Raw genomic sequence first — 12,749 nt, 5'->3', positions numbered from 1 at the left:
ATGTCAAATCCCAGTTAACACATTGGTGGCATGCTGGTCAGGAGAGTTGTGGTTTGCTGTCACTGACTGTGTTTTATCTTTAAACGCAACAAGGCAATGATGTGGTGTTGCTCATCTTTCATAGCCTCTCACAAAGTGGAAGATCACCAGTGATTATAACATTATTAGTATAATTGTGTGCTTAGTTAAGTTGATTTACGTGACAGTGGTGACTTTTGTGGTCTCCCTCTGTGCTGGAGGTTGCAGAGGAGCAGAAAGGGCAAAGGTGAAGCCAGCATGTGGACCCAGTCTGGGCCACTTTAGAGATTCCATGGCGGCACTCACTGGTAATGAACAGCATGACGGCTACATGGCATCTAACCCTGTTCAAAAACTGCTATCATCGCTCCTGCTCATCAAGCCATTCAGAGACTGACAGTGACAGGAGGGAGCAGCAGTGGCACAGATGGTATCTGTCATGTTTAGGAGAAGCAGGTCCACATGGGGGCTTGTTGTAAAAGAGAACATCCCTTTACCGTATGGTTAAGCCACTTCACACATGTTGCTCACCCTGGAACTGGTACAAGTTTGACAGGTGATTAGTGAGGAAACACTCTGATTTATTCTTGGGGTAAATATATAGTGTATCTGCTCCCTTCATGTTCAGGACCACTGAGGAATGTGATGAGAGAGGTGCTTTCAGTATGTCGACCTTGGGATCCTCCCCATTGTAAAAATAAATCCCTTAACTCAAAGTCCCATTGAATGGTTTTTCTTAGGATCAAGAAAAATATTTGAGAAACCTCCTTGCTGACCTTGCTGAGTACTTTAGCAAGTAAGTGCCCCAAAATGAAACACACCCTTATGCCTGGAGATACGAATATTTCTGTGCCTCATAATTGAATTAGAGTGTGATCCCATTGTGATGATTAGTTAGTCAGCTGTTGATATAGTTTTTGGTCTGTTGGAAACCATTATGTGGTCCACGAAGACGAGGACGTTGAAGAGATCCAAACATGAATATGTTAATGTCAGCCTTAAGAGAGTGTGAAACCTCCTGTACAGTCTTTATCCACTGCAGGAATTTAACAACCTGTAACCCTTAACCTAAAGATTTAGGTACCTTGTGAGCCTTTGGTTGTAGCTTCTCTTTGCATTTTCACAGTATTCTTACAAACCATGATGCTTTGGGTAAACACCATTTATATATTAAAAAAAAAAAAAAAAAAAAAAAAGGTCATTGTGATGTGCTGGTTTTAACAGTAAAGTGAAGTAATTTATTTGAAGATGAGATACAAGATTATATGCTGACAGAGAATCCAAGGCACTCTTGAGTCCAGCACAAGCTGACTGGTGGCCCTAAATAGTGTCCAGCACCTTGAACTAGTTTTAGTGTTTAATCTTGCTCCACTGCACACATTGTGATCCTTGATCCTTTTATTTGTCTATAATCTTGTTTCATTGTTTTAATCTTCTCCTGTATTGCTCGGCTTGTGTCTTTTGGTCCACCTTTTTGTTTCCTAACACTGACCCCTGCTTGCTCTGAATTGACCCCACCTGCCACACCCCCAGATAATAATGAGGGCCTGGACTTTCTCTGTTACTCCTCTTTCTGAGCGTTTGTCCTGATTGATGCTGATGCAATAGTAAGATAGGGGTTTCGATGGTGTTCGTTGCAGTGGCCTTTGTTTTATTGTAATGACTAATTTTCTTTGCCAATCATGATCAGCAGCTCTGCCAGCAATCCCTGAAAGCTGGAACTTAACATTTAGTATTTAGTCCTGAACTGTGCCAGAATTTAATATCCAGAAAGTTTTCCCCAAGCTTGTGGGGAAAATTAGAAACAATATGATATAATAACACATTTGGATTACATTCCTGTTTTGTCAAACTACTCACCATAAGGAAGGAGAGTCGTTGGCTGTGTTGAAAGACTTTGTGATTATCTTTTACTTTTACTTTTTTTTTTTTACTGTCCAGAGCTAAATATGACCGTGAAAGACTGTAAAGCCATGAGATTGTAAAGCTGTGAGACGCCCAGCTGCAGCAGTTTGTCACTCATGATTGGTGTGTCCATCCTCCACTGGGAGGTCAAAAGGTGTCGGGCATCAGGGCATTAGGTTATATAGCTGTTGTATAATCATCACTGCATTTGTTTTATCTACTCAAAATCTGGCTGTTATGCTTTTAGAACATTTTTTTAAGCGGGATAGAAAAGGTTGTAAAAGTCAAATGGCTGATAATGGGATAGTAAAAGTCCAGAAAGATCACAAGCAGTTTAAATCACTCTCAGGGTTTCCCTTTTCCTCTGTGATGGGTTTAACAGGCTACAGCTGAAATGGCTGTGAACAGGTTGAAGTCTGCTTTTTTACTTTACTTTGAGATGTTACGGTATCTTAGGTTCTAACCGTAGAAATATAAGGAGAAGGTGGAGAATTTTATAATGAGAGCTGGCTTAACAGTGAACAAGATCAGGGGGTGACATAATCTTGCTATTCACAACTTTTGATGTTTTTTCTTTTTTTTGGTGTTGCCATCAGCCATAAATTGGAGTTTAAATGGACCATTCAGAGTCACTGACATGTTTTCTGTTTTTTTGCCATTTGAAGGTTTAATCCCGTTCCTTGAGTATTGTTAGCAGCCAGCATAGCGTGACCTCCAGAGCAGCTGAAATGAAGGAGGCCATGGAGATGTGGGCACTGCTGGGAGAACCAGAAGCTCCTGCAAATGTTTTCTCACACATTTTCACATTCTTTGTCCTGAACTCCTCTGATTCATAGTTTTATTAACTCTTTAGTTTGAGACAGCAAAGCATGGGATAAGAAAAGCGAAATGAGACACATGTACAGAAAGAAACTGTAGAGTCATCTATCTGGGGCTGCAAGGAATATTTTATTTCAAACTGATCAATCTATTTGTCCGTTAAATGTCAGAAATTGGTGGAATATGCCCATCACATTTTTTGGTCTTTGTGATTGTCTGACACATGCGATACACTGGTAGCACTGTAATGTGCCAGCAAAGGTAGAGAAGAGGATTGATCCAGCTGGTTGATATAAAAACAATACACCCTGTGTTATTACTAGTCTTAAATGATTTAAAAAATGGTAAATGGATACACTTAATGCATTTTACTGAGCAACACTGAATGTAAATGTAACTTTATTTACAAGAAAACCCCAACATTTAATGCTCATCAATTTCTTGGTCCCATTATTTTTTGTTGGTCATCTAATCAGTTAATTCACTTATCATTTTAGCACTACCTCTGTAAAATGCTTGGGCATGAAGCCTAATCTGACCTTGTGGATGCTCATATCCAGTCAGTCTTCTGACTGTCCCATCCTGAAACACTGAGATATTAAGGCTTAACCACGAGAGCGAGCGAGCGCAGCCCTGTTCCTGTGAAGTCAGAAAAGGCATCTCTAATGAGAGGGAGTGCGTCGCATTCAGGGTGGGGTACATCTTGGCCACCTACCTGCCATTGCATCCTGTGCAGCACCCTAATCTCCTGTAATTGTGCCGAGTCTGGGCTCCCACCCTGTCTCATTAGGCTCTTTACAGCATTCCTGATGAAAGGTCAATCCCGGTCATGCAGGGGGCAAGGGCATCAAGTTTGTGTAAATTTGCGTTGACAAGAGTTTGCAAAATACAATTAGAGGAATAACAAGCATGGACTGATCCCTTCATCTGTCAGTGGTGCCTTGATTCTCCTTATCTCCGCTACCTTTTTACCTCCATATCTTCCTCTAATTTTACTAAATCTGCCTCGGCTGCCTTTGTTCCTCCTTATCGGCTCCTTGTGTATTCCACTGAGCCAAAGACTTCACATCTAATCTCTGTTTTCTGTCCACCTACAACATTATCTCCTCTGTTGTGTTTCTCTCCATATGGAGGCCACTTAGCCTTGGGAAATGTTCACCCACTAGTCTCTTTTAATGCACAGCCAGCCTCTCACTGATGTTTAGTGAGGTGTGAAAAGCAAAAGCTAATCTAAAAGAAATATAATGAGACAAGATCAGTTACCTTACACATGTCAAGCCCGTTTTTGCTTTTACTTGGACTGTAGTAGCTTTGAGTTTCATTCACATACTCTGGTCAGAGACAAGTAATTGATCATTTATAGCAGTTAGATTAGGATGGAGGGGGGTCTTCAAAAGAATCCAAGTGTATGAATGTTAGTAATGAGTCAGTCAAGTTTTATTGGCTCTGATCTGAGTCCCTGGCACGCTGAAATAACAATAACTTTTCACAAGCTGTTTAATCCAAATACCAAAGGGCCCTGGTCGAAACTAATTAATTGATCTGCTTGAACTGTTGGTATGAGGAACTGAAACTGAAACTGATTTGAATTGATCAGATAGAGAGAGGACATGTGTGTTGGAGTTGATGGAACTACAGAAACGTTCGGTCTACACTGGGATGTACAGAGCGAGAGTTTCTTCTTTCACAAGTGCTTTTTTACGAATATGCAGAGAATGCACAAACCCAACAAAAGCCTCATTTTTGGCCTGTTATCAAGTTACTCAAGGAATTAGCTTTAATTAGTGACAGCTGATGTGACCTGCTATAACAAGCAAGAGCAACAGTTAACTTACAACAGTTTAGCAACTCAGTTTAGGTTTTGCCAACCTGGATGAAGTGTACTGTATAGCCCAGCTAACATAGTGGAGACAGACAAAACACAGTAAAGGCCAGTAAAGAAAGGTTTGGCAATGAAAATGTGGCTTCATCATCGCTGATATGGATCATTAGGATCAGCTTGGGACATCATAATGAATATGAGTGGACATCATGAATCAAGCATGCCGATCAGCCAAATGCGAACTATAGTGCTTCAGTGCTGTACCTGAACTAAGATTCTCCGTTTATATTGTATGTTGATCTAAATTAGTGATTCTCAACCTCAAGGTCTGGACCAGCAGTCACGAGATTACAGTGAGGGGTCGTAAAACATCAATCAGTTAGGGAAAAAACATTTTTCAATTTTAAATTATGTTTCATGGCATTTACGGTTTTTCTTGTAAAATACTGCATAGTATTACCTTCAAAGTAAATAATCAGAAAATCTTGACATGGTCACAGCTCATAGATTTATGATTTAGATTGACAGAGTGAGATTGGACTTTGTACCAATTTAACTGTTCAGAAGCAGAAAAGGCTCGGAGCCACTGGTCTTAATCCATCTTCCATTTTGAGAGTGCAGAAGAAAAATAAAAAATTATTCAACATCATTCTGTAATTATGCATGTGTTTAGTGTGTGCTCTCTGGTGGAACCACCTAATTGAAAGACATCACACTCAAAGAAGTCTTAGTCTTTGGATTTGTGGCTGTACGCTACTTCATCTACATGGAGCTCCCATCTTGTTGTGGCTGTTCTCCTGGCTTTGAGCCATGCTGGGTGTGACAACACTAAAGACATGGACGAAGCTTAGTTCAAGGTCAATCTAACATAACCATATAATAACGCTGCTTTAGCTGGTTTTTGCACTGCCATGAAAACAAAGCCCAGAGCCTCTGAATTAGATGTAGCCAGGGGGATGTGTATTTTACTGCTGTTCCTTTCAACTATGAACAACTGTGAAACCAGGTAGTGTCACGTGAAGCAATAATCAGAGCCTCCGTGTTTATTCCCCCTGTAGACCTTGAGCATGACAGTCTGTCATGTATCTGCCACCTTTTGCCCTGTAGGTAAATGGCTCTGAGCGACTTTCTGTCCGCTAAGGCCCTGCACATACCACAACAGCATATCTAACACGTGGGACCGAGAGGGAGACAGGATGGAAACGACAACAAGTAATTTTTGGATTCCTGCTTGCCTCCATGTGCTGTCCCAGGCACTCAAAACTCCAGGGTCAAAGTTGGAAAAGACAGGTCCTAACAGGTATAGCACAGAGCACACGCAAACGGTCAGAGGGCAATCCCCTGAGGTGCATGAGGTATTTGTTCCTCCTGTTCGCCTGTGTAGATCATAAAATGTTATTCTGGAGACATGTACGGTTCATGCAGCTGGCATACTTATTTCTGTGTTGCTGTCTATAACTTTTACTGACAGTAAAAATGAGTGGCAGAAGTCAGAAACCTTTGTCTTTTCCACAGCTTTTTAAAGGAGTAAACATCTCCCAAAACTTGTTGCTCTGTCAGGCACCTTCCATTGAACAATTACTGTGAAAACAGTGATGTGAAAGAAATTGGGGATTGTCTCTACCAGCAGACAATACTCAGATTTCCTGTCTGAGGTCTATGGCTGCTGCTGGCACAACCATGTGACTCTTCCTGAGGTGATTTGAGTTGGCTGTGTCTGGGAATGAAGGGCTCGCGGCAGTCACAGTCAGCTGTGGTGAAGAAAAGAGGAAAAAAAATTAAAGCTTACAAGAGTGAGAAGCAGCTGGTCCTTAAGAATGGGGTATCCCATAACACATAAACTTACATGAGTACCTCTTAGGCAGCAAATGGGCATGGCTAATACTTGACCAACTATTTCACTTGTTTCAACAACCAGGACAACGGTTCTAACGTTATATTCATAACAGCAATAATAATCATGCAGCACAGGAAAAGTAAGTTTATTACTGAGGTTACATGCATGGTCATATCAGAAAATTGGTTGGCAAAAGTAGTGGCAGTTAGAAGATGAGGCTGGATGGGTCGATTTACACTTTCCAGTGATATCATCACATACTCCTATCACAAGAGTAGTACTCTCAAGCAAAGGCACATGAAATGCACACACACAGTGGCAGACTTACCTTGCAGTGCAGTGAATTGGATCATCAAAATAGGGATTAGGGGAGTTTAGGACTCACTGGAGCAGAGTCAGTCACTAAACAAAGTCAAACACTGGGTTTTTTACTGTCTTTGATGTGCCACCCAAATCCCTTGTGGTCGAACATGCACAAATGATAAAACATAAGGCTAAGTAATGGATAATAAGCTGTACAAAGACTACAGAGTCGCTTGATTGATATTTTTATCCAGAGTCAGAGTCAGACAGCCCGTCGGTGCTTCTCTCAGTATCACAGTTTGCTGCTTGTCTGGTTTGTTGTCATTACATGCCTTGGGAAGAAGATTGTATAAAAACAAAATACAACTGTTTAAATAGGCAGATAAGTAGAGAATTGAGACTCTGTTCATCTGCATTTTCACATGAGAAACGTTCAATTGAAGGAAAGCAACAACCACAGCTCATCTTAAAGGCAGAGTCTGCAGTGTTGGAGAAACTAGCAAGCCTTTGTTCTGTAGTTTTTCAGTCTAACAAATAAACAACTCTGTTAAATGCCACAATCATGTAAACACAAGCAAAACAGCTGTCCCAAATGTAATGTCACTGTTAGCTCATAGTTACTGCTCACTCAGCCCAGCTCAGTGCTTTATATAGTTAGCTCACTAAAAGACAGTCTGTCGCTCTTGTTCTTCAGCTCAATAGGTGTCTGCTTTGTGATGGTAACTCATGACAGTCTGTTGCTGAGCCATAATTTATTTTGGCAGCACTTTCTCTGCCGTACTTGTGAGACTAGCTTGCTAGCTTTGGCCTTGTGGAAGACTCCAGTCATGTGCATTGGGTGCACTTGCAGCACGTGTGCAGGTAGGCAGGTAGACAGGCAGCTCGGCTGTCCAGATTTTCAGTGGGTGAGTTTATTGCAGTCCTGTGAAAGCCGCAGACACCAGATGTGTTTGTGTCCTGATTGAAAAGTCTGTAAAAAACATTTTTTTTAAAAAGAAAAAGAAATGGAGGCCTGTACTGTAACACCACTTTTTACTCTAAACCTGACACAGATTGTTAATGACTTCATGGAAACATTTGTGGTTTGCGAGAGGAAGTACAGACGTCTTAAACATCAGTGGATACACATCGTAGAGGTCTGTGTGGGTTGTCCTTTTATCATTAAGGGGACATTTTTTCACCTCTGGTTTCAGGAAAGCCACCCCACGTCCGAGTGGCGGTGCCACTTAACGACTCAGCTGCCACACAATTACAGGGCTTCAGGAAGAAACTCGTACCCAAAACTAGCACTAAGAATGTATTAAATAGGACTAGGGATGGAAATTATTGGATGTGTAATATAGCACACATACTTTTCTGGTGTGAGTCAGTGCGGTGAACCAGAGTGAAAGATGTTTTATCAGAGTGGGCACTAAAGTGTGGTCTTCTTTGACTTGAAATTATTATACTGTGGCAGCTGTGTTTTAGTTACATGATGAATGAGAGCAGAGCAGAATCACATAGTACTAAGTTAAGAAAAAAACATTCAGCAGCACATCTGGGCTATTATTGATATAGGAGGAGACTAACAGCAGGGGGCGATGTTGAACTTGAGCAGATGCATTACAGAGGAGAAGGAGAGAAAGACATTCATCCTTTTTATTGGCTCATTTTGCAGAAAATCATCATCAAATTATTGTCTCTAGTAGTTTTAGAGATATTTAACATCTTAATGTATTGTGTGTCATCTCAGTTTGACTCGTCTGACGATCAGACCAACCAATGTTCTCAATCTCCTCTCTTACTTACATTAAATCTTTGCCTCCTGAAATACTGTAAACTGTTGCCAAAATATGCCAGAAGTGTTCTGCTTTCATACCTTCTACATTTTATTCATGTAGAAATTCGTGGAGACCTGACGCATAAGAAAAATCTTCAAAATGTCTCTGTTTGCCTCTTCTTATTACACCTGGCAGGTGAAGTGAGCAGGCTTCTTGATTGCTGCTCTTACCTGTAACTGTTACATAGGACAGAGACAGTAGTCTGGCAGGAGAGCATTACAAGGAAACCTTAGAGCTTGTTCTTGCACAATGTAGATACAATGACCCAAACCGCAGACGTAATGCTTGGATAAAACATTTTAAATGCATCTTTGGGGTTCTCATGATATCTGACTCTAGCAGAATATCCATGTGAAATCCATGAGGAGTTATAGGGTCCATAAAATAACTTTTAGAATAACTTTTGTGAGCTTGGGTGAGCATATGTCACCAGTTCATCTTTTTCATTTGAGCTTCTGCCAGGAAGCCTTGTGTTGCAGAGGGGTGAAAGAAATGTGTCCTCTACAAAAGGCATGGCAGCAACTTTCAACAATAAAATAACTGCACAAGCAACACAACACAATATAACAGACTGTTAATTGATTTGAAAGAAGTACATAAATAGGATTTTTTTAAAGGATCAGTATATAACCCCATAAAAAAACATTTTAAGGGTCAGTTATTCTGGAGGTCAAAGGTGAGGTTGAGTTTCCTGTGAAAGGGTGTGAGGTAAATTGTCAGTTCCAGTTCATAAGTGGTTGGTTGATTAGTCAGACAGGATGCTGTCATGAGCCGTCTTGCTGCCACATGTGCTGCTCAATCACTGAGAAGTCCTCGTCTGAATGAAACCTCCGACTAAAATATGTGTCTTTCAGCCTCCAGTCGATCCCCATCTTTATAGCACCTGGTAAATGAAAGCAGCTGTGAGAACTGCAGGGAATGCAACCAGGAATGAACACTAGCAAAGCACATTGTTAGACCAGCAGGCTTTTAGATCAGGGCCCTTAAAAGGAAACAGGTTAGGCTATCCTCAGCGTCCTCCCTCCCGATCCTCGATGAATACTGCAATTTTCCGGCCCATGACCTCCTGAGATTATATCGGAGGTTTTTGTTGGCCCCATGTGGTCTAACAAGACGTTAGTCCAGTCCTCGCAGGAGCAGTGGCTGTCGTCCTTATCACAGGAAGTCACACAATACAACAGAGGAATGTAAGCCCAGAGCTTTGCTGCAGCTGAACTTGCAGAAACACAATCAAGAGTTTTAGTGAAGTTTTTTTGTTTCTAATTCTTTCCCTAATTGCTTTGGAACAAAGTGTCCACTACAGGGAAATACACATTTTTACCCATTTTACAGATGTCTTTTTGTTTTATATTTCACTTACATGAAGACATAACAGCATTGAGCACTTAATAACTTATTCCGAGGTTTGTTATGCTCATAGAACAATGAACAGAAACTCCACCTTTACGTTGTTTTATCAATTTATTTAATATTGATGACTTTGGTGAGGTTATCAGTTATTCTGGCCAGGCATAGAACAATACTTGTTTCCAAGGATTTAGCATCGATGCTAAGTGCCTCAGGCATATCATTTAGCTCTCCCTCATCCTCAGCATTGGACTTTTTATCAGTTTAGTTAGTAGAGTCACACAAAGTAAGTGTATCTTGTTAAATCAATGCTTCTTTGATATAGTTTTTAAAATTGAAACAATTAGTTATTAGATTAGTTAAAAGATAGGTTTGTACTTTTGAAGGTTATCTCGGCACAATACTGACATGTCCATATGTGCATTCAAAGGGTTGTTGGTAATTGTTCCCCCAAGGCCATACTTTCTTCAAAGACGGTCCACAGTCCACATTTTATACAAAAAGGAATTTTAAACTGCAGCTGATGTTTGCACAGTATAAGGACTGTGGATTTTGCCCCCCGTCACGTCACTGAAGTTCTCACCTAATTCTCAGCTAGAAGGCGAAAAAGTGCATTTCTCAAAATGTCGAGACAGCGCTTTGATTAACCATTCAAAAGAAGAACTGACTACAGTAATTGTAAATGAACTATAAGACCATAAACATGTGTACAATGAATATCTTTCTCTGTTCATGTTACTCTGACATAAAGGAATCCTCATGTTGGTTGTCCTAACGTTTGTTACTTGCTAAGAGGTCTCTTGTGTCACATATATTACATATCTGAACATCCACCACATGATGAAATAGTCTCGTGTGATTCTCCCCACATGGGTTTGACCCTGAACTTTGGCCTATGACCCCGACCTGGGGCATACATTGGGCTGCAGACACACCACTATGGTTTAGCCATCTGATCTCTTTTTGCAAAGCGTGCACAGCGACCCCACCACAGGCTCAGGTTGGGGAGAAAAACCCTTCAGGATCATACCCATCATTTTTTAAGGAGGCTACAGCTCTTGTTTCGTTCCTTTTAGATGTGTCCGGTCACTCTGCTGGAGGTTCAGCTTGGTGACGGATTGATGGATGAGCGAGGGTGACATAAAATGAAAATTGCGGTTGCCCCCTGGAGACAGATGAAGCTGCAGTCTCTGCTCCACCCCCAGACTCACTCATGTCTTCAGAGGTCATTGAGTTTAACATTCATAGAATATGTTTTTTTATGGCTGGGAATTCTTCTGATTTGAAATCCGCACTTTAGCATAGAGATACTGTGATTAGAAAAGGTAATCTTTCCCTGCTGCATCCACATATTAACAATAATCTGGTTCATCTCTCTTTTATGTTTTGGAACTATTTATTAATTTCCAATGTGGTCCTCACTCTATAATCAATAATGTAATTTAAAATACTAATATAATATAAACAAAAAGTACATAACAAAGCCTCATATTAAAAACATAAAGCCTGTGCATGGTCTTCCTCAATTAGCTTCTTCTGCCCTCTAAACATGACTTTGGCTCAAGTTAATATCAGATTGGAGAAAAGGGTAAAAAAAACACCCGTCTTAACAAAAAACATCCTACTTCATTGATCCACTGTGGATGTTCAGTTTCCACTGCTGTGTTTCGTATTCCTCTCCTGACCTGCAGCAGTTCAACATTCCTGCTTGCTTATTGGGCAGAAAGACTTGGAGAATGATGAGCGTGACACTGACCCTGGACAGACCCCTGCTCAAGCTGCCACGCAGGTGTGTGGCCTCGGGGGGGTGAAGATGGAGAGGATAGTCGGTCTCGCCACAACACAAACACCCTCACGCTGCAGATCACACCACAGGATCCCTCAGGGTCTTTAATCCTGCCCTTGACTTCAGGTCACATTCTGCTTGGTCACCATCACTTGTCTGCTCCAGTCTGCCTGTTTTTACATAATTGTCTTCAAACCTGCGGTAATTACGGTACTTATTTTGCAAGTGAAATGAACTGTACTTAAAAGGCGGGCACTCTGTCTCACTCCAGGACCCAGACTCATTAAATTAAGCTCTTGTAATGTAGTGCACAAATAGAAATAAATTGGCTGCAATTTATCTAGTCTTGCTAAGAAGGACTGCAGTAATATATTGATTAGGGATCAAATTTCATTGTATAATAAGATTCATTCTTGATGTTAAAGGTTTCATTTCATTACATTATTGTGTGCCATTTAGGTTTCATGGCAGTTTTTAAATACTTGGCAATAGAAAGAGTGCAGTGTTGTTGGTGTGACCATTTCCAGATGTTGTAAACTGAGAGAGAAATCATTTAACTGGTTGGTTAAATGCTGGCACCACAAAGTACAGAAATTTGCTACAGGGAGGAAAATGTTCTATAAAGCAATTTTCTTTACATTCGCGCTCTTCCTCCGTACAATAACTCTACTCTTTTATGGACATGGAGAAAGTTTACAGGCTGGTTCGTGCCAAGTGAATGCTCCCTCCTAATTTTCTCCATGGTTTTCAGTTTTCAGTCCAAGATTCCTTCTGTTGGCATGGCAAATGAAACAGCCCGATGTCGTCAAGTCTAAAACTGCGTTGTGAGCATAATCTCTCCTGACAAACCCCCATATGAATGAAATTTCACATTGATTCAGTCAATGTGGAGCAGTGTCTTAAGTGCAGTGTAAAAGTGAACAATCCGTAACACATTACCCCTTTTGTTTCAATTTTAATATCTCATTATTTAGAAGCTCTGTAGCTCAGATTGTGGTATATACCGAACTGTCAGCACCCGCATCTGACCTGAGTCATTATGTGTAGTTTGGGAACTGTAGGGAAAGATTTTATCTGGTCTGATGACAACTT

The 12,749-nt window shown here is 40.8% G+C and overlaps 1 protein-coding gene across 1 annotated transcript in view; it reads left to right on the top strand.

The window, feature by feature from the left end:
- The window catches only part of megf6b (multiple EGF-like-domains 6b), a 56,975-nt gene that overhangs the window by 16,956 nt on the left and 27,270 nt on the right, over positions 1–12,749 (top strand). The gene's annotated exons all lie outside the window — the stretch shown is intronic.

The sequence above is a fragment of the Pempheris klunzingeri genome, chromosome 2 (assembly GCF_042242105.1).
Source record: "Pempheris klunzingeri isolate RE-2024b chromosome 2, fPemKlu1.hap1, whole genome shotgun sequence".
Lineage (NCBI taxonomy): Eukaryota > Metazoa > Chordata > Actinopteri > Acropomatiformes > Pempheridae > Pempheris > Pempheris klunzingeri.
Note: the sequence above shows the minus strand (reverse complement) of the source record. Positions and strands in the feature narration are given on the sequence as shown.